The sequence below is a fragment of the Acyrthosiphon pisum genome, unplaced genomic scaffold (assembly GCF_005508785.2).
Source record: "Acyrthosiphon pisum isolate AL4f unplaced genomic scaffold, pea_aphid_22Mar2018_4r6ur Scaffold_133;HRSCAF=517, whole genome shotgun sequence".
In the NCBI taxonomy this organism is placed as follows: domain Eukaryota; kingdom Metazoa; phylum Arthropoda; class Insecta; order Hemiptera; family Aphididae; genus Acyrthosiphon; species Acyrthosiphon pisum.
Genome location: NW_021761994.1, coordinates 9935 through 14899, shown reverse-complemented (window position 1 = coordinate 14899; position 4965 = coordinate 9935). Strand labels below are relative to the sequence as shown.

The 4965-nt window shown below is 29.1% G+C and overlaps 1 pseudogene; it reads right to left on the bottom strand.

Annotated features, from left to right (window-relative positions):
* Window positions 1–396: 396 nt before the first annotated feature.
* Window positions 397–4283, bottom strand: LOC107883800 (annotated as a pseudogene).
* Window positions 4284–4965: the final 682 nt, after the last annotated feature.

The following is a 4965-nucleotide window of genomic DNA, read 5'->3' as shown; positions in this document are numbered from 1 at the left end:
ACTAAAAAAACTACTGGATCAGGTGAGTTTAAATTAAAAAAAAAAACAATACAATTACAACATACGTATTAATATTAATTTAATTGTATTTAATATATTTTATTTACAGGTACTGACAACGTCTACGTGTCGAAATGGTTTGCATACAAATATTTTGATTTCCTATCAGATAAAAATACTCCGAGGGAAACAATAAACTCGATGAATGCAACAATGGGTTCGATGAGTGAAGTAAGTTATTTTTTTAGAATTAATATATTACTTTAATATATATTTTGCCATGGTAACACGTCGTTGAAAATGAAATGGGACGCAATATGTAAACGTGTATTTTTAGCATGTTCAGATGTTCTTCGAGGAACATTTCGAATTGCTAACATAGATGTCATCGGTTGTTCACTTCTCCATCTTCCATTTACAATTTCCCCGTTGTTTTCGGTATCTAATGATCCTGGGGGTGTATATACTTCGCTTGAAGTGCGTGAGCGTAAAAAATTATGCAAATATATAGTTGTCATTGTTACTTTTGCTGCCACGTCGGGTTGCAATAGCATGGGTTTTCTTAACACACGAAAAACCACACTCAATATTCCAAAAGCATTTTCCACTACCCTGCGAGCTCTGGAATGACGATAATTAAATATACGTTCAGGTGAACCATTATCTGGATTTCCCATGAATGGTGTCAATGTGTAATCATTCAACGCAAATGCTTTGTCACCCAATATCATATATGGTACTTTAACAGCATATGGAATTTGTAAAACACATGGGTTGGGAATATTTAAAACGCGGTTCTCCAGTTTTTTGTATAGCGTTGTATTTTTGAAGACCCCACCATCCGAGATCCTGCCTTGGCAGCCTACATCAACGTACATGAAATTGTATTTTGCATCGACAAGGGCAAAAAGAACAATGCTGAAACTGTTCTTATAGTTATAGAATTCGGAACCACTTAAGTTGGGAGTTTGTATTACTACATGTTTGCCATCCATAGCAGCAATAGCATGAGGGAATGACCACTTTGTTTTGAACTCGTTTGCCTTTTGCAGCCATTGTTCTGTGGAAGTTGGTATCTAAAATAAAAGAATGACCTTTTAGGGCAATATTTTAAAATTTTTAAGTTTTATGAATCCATGCTGTGATGATGTGTGTTATTATTTTAGATTCTGAGCGGAGCGATGAATGTATTGGTTTTACAATTATGTGTGTTTTTTTTTTATTTATTAATTTTTTTTTGGACAAAATCGATTTTGGTTTTTGGTACCTCTAAAAGAAATGACAGTAGATCCATAAAATTCTGAGTGAATGTTTATATAAGCATTTTTTACACACTATACCGTTTTTAAAATATTTTAACTTATTTTGAGTTGTTTACGGACATTTTCAGTTTTCAATTATTTTAGGTTTTGTTTTATAATTGCCAATAAAATCTTATTTTCTGGGCCAAAAAATCTGAAAATTGAATAAAAGTGTCCTGGTATATTGAAAGAATAGCAGTTGAAAGATATTGAAAATGCATAGGCACGATTTTTTTTTTTTATATAAGCATTTAAAGTTCAAATTTTGACAAAATTTATCAAAATTATCAATCATTGTAATCAAAAAATTATAAAATGTTCAGTTTTTATAACTAAGGGTTGAAAATTTATAACAAAGATTGTCACATTTTAAATTGACTTTTTTCTGATACTTAATAAATATAGTTATAAAATAGTAACTTCTTAATTAATTTGTAAATAAAATTATATAAAAATAAATATAATTGGCCCACAAAAATGATTAAAAATGTAATAACAAGTAATAATTTTGAATCAAATTAGTCACTATTAAAGCTAGGATTATAATGACCCAAAAACTTAAAAAATGACCTCAAAATAATCTAAAATTGACCTAAAAAAATTACCTTAAAAAATACCCAAAAGATAAAAAATGATCTTTAAATATTATAAAAATGCATTAAAAATTATTTAAAGTATAATATTATGAAAAAATAGTAAAAAAAATGTTAATTTAGGACTTTCTTGAAATATTAAATACGATATTATTTCTGTTACAAATTCAAAACTTTTATCAAGAAAATAGGTACCTACTATCCCATACCATCCTAGCGCTAGTCACTATATTTAGTTTATTTTTAGTTATTTTAATTATTATTTTTTATTCATAATTTTTTTATTTTTTTAAATGGTATCTGTATTTTATTTTAATATACATTATTATTATTAATTACTTTTAGGAACTTTTATTTGAATTAATGACTAATTTATTCTATACATGAAAAAATATTCAATAAATGCCAATATAGTGTATATTGAGCTGATTACGGACATTTTCAGTTTCAAATTTTTTTAGTTTTTTTTTTTTCTATGAATGTCAATAATAAAATATTATATTTTGTTGGGTGAAAAAGATTGAAAATTTAATATGAGGCTCCAAATACATTGTTAAAATAGTAGTTTTAAAATATATAAAATACAGTCACAATTGTTTTTTATAAGCATTTTTGTAAATTATTTTGTAGTTAAAATTTTATAAAATGTTTAACTTTGAAAATTTGATAGCCAAGGTTTGTAAATTTAAAACAAGGTTTCATGTAAATAGGTTATAATATAAAAATTACATAATTACATTTCAAAAAATATACTTATCGGTACTTATCACTCCGTTCAAGATTTAATAGTTTTATTACCTATGTTATGAATTTTTTATTATATATTACCATTTGAATATCAAAAGTTGATAGTAGCTTAACAAACATATACAAGGGTAAAATAAATTAAAATATTATACACTTTTAAAAAATAACATTTTATGTTACTTTTTTTTTGTGATCTAGAATCAACAGGAAGAAGAAATAGGAGCAACTGCGGAACCAACACTAGGTAATACCGATACTATATCATCTGATATTGTATCTCCCAATACCAGTGGTAAACAACAGGGTACAAAACAACGACGCTCGGTCAAAAAAAAAAAGGTTGATGAAGATGAAGATTCTCAGCTTATCAAAGAGTCTTTTGAAATTTTAAAATCGTCTGTTGACGTAATGAGTGACCCATATAACAGTTATGGACAGTACATTGGTAATGAGCTACGAAAATACGATGGCCATACATTAGCATTGGTTAAAAGGGCATTTTCAAATATTTTGTTCAATGCCGATATGGGGATGTTGTCATACACCAATACGGAGCCACAGTACTTTATGCCCGAGGCAGCCCCTCAACGATATGGAAGCTCAAGCTCGGCAGAATATAGTATATCACATGGGTCACCCTGGACCACAAGCACACAGCACTCCGTGTATGACTCAAACCTTGGGTCCTCCCAAACTCCGACTCCATCCTCGCAACCAACTGTTTCCCAGTTGCTTCCATCAACAACTGATGAAACACCGCAAGACCAGAACAACCCAGAAACGAGCAATTTATTATTTAAAATGTAATTATTAAAATTTGAAAACATAATTTTACATTTTTTTTTATTAACTATTAAGTTATATGAAGTTAGTTTTTTTTTTTTAACACAACCCAGAAAGAGACAATTTATTATTTAAGATGTAATTATTAAAATTTGAAAACATAATTTTACATTTTTTTTTTTATTAACTATTAAGTTATATGAAGTTAGTTTTTTTTTTTTGAACACAACCCAGAAAGAGGCAATTTATTATTTAAGATAGTAATTATTAAAATTTGAAAACATAATTTTACATTTTTTTTTTTTATTAACTATATTAACTTTTTTATTAAGTTACATAAAGTTAATTTATTTTTTTGAACACTTTAATTTTAAAATAAAGAAATAATTAAATATGTAAACATACATACCTTAATATATTCTTAAAGTGACTCATTTATTGCATCACATACTTCTGGAATTATTCCAGATATTGTACTCTTTGAAATCCTGAATAGATATTGCAGACTTGTAAATGAATCACCTGTGGCAAGGAATCTCATTGTGAGAGCCAACCTTTCTCTTGCAGTTATTGCTTCTCTCATGTTAGTATCCATTTTTGTGATTTTTGGACAGACCAGTGAAGCAAGATATTCGAAATCCTCCAATGTCATACGAGTAAAATTTTTAAGTATGTCATCAACAAGTTCGACTTGCATATCTTTCATAAGTCGATTACCATACTGCAACCGTTGATAAAACAAATTTCTGCACCACCAACGTCGTTTACTTTGCATTTTTTCTTTTTTTTTCTTTTTTTTTAAAACTTGCATTGCAATAATAGCAAACGACGCAGCTGCAACTGGAGGTACTGGCGCCATCGTTGCCTCACATAAACTGATGGCTCACCCTGAATCACCTAGCTTCGCGCATCTGATACGCATCGTGTAAACAGTTAAAAGAATCAACTTCCTCGCGAGGCAGCCTCGTAAATCTTGCCTCACGCATCAGATTCGCGTCGTGTAAACCCGGCTTAAGAGTTTGACGAAGCGCCTTAAAAGTAATATTATTAATATCTAGTGTTATACCAATAATTATATTGAGGCGTCAGATTTTAAATACCATTTAATATTATAATTTCAATAACAACATAGCTTTTAATAGAAACATTTCAAATATTTGTCTAAAAAATATTTTTATGAAATAATATGCACTAACGACTGTAAAAAATCGACTATAATATGCCAAATATGCCTTTACACCCAAAACATGCAAAAACATGCACTATCAAACTTCATATTATTATTACTATTGTTATGAAACGGATTTGTATCTCAGCTAGCATGTTTTCCTGTGTAGCAAAAAAAACATGCAGATGCATGAACTTACGAGCCCTGGTTATGAGATTAATTTTAGTTATTACTTATTTGTATACTATAATGTATGTACTATGCCGTGTATCAACGTGCCAGCGGCTGATATTGAATTTAAAAACTGAACTCGCATTCACGAATACACAACTACGACCACCACCTTACGCTTTTTTATCATGTCTCGTCCCGA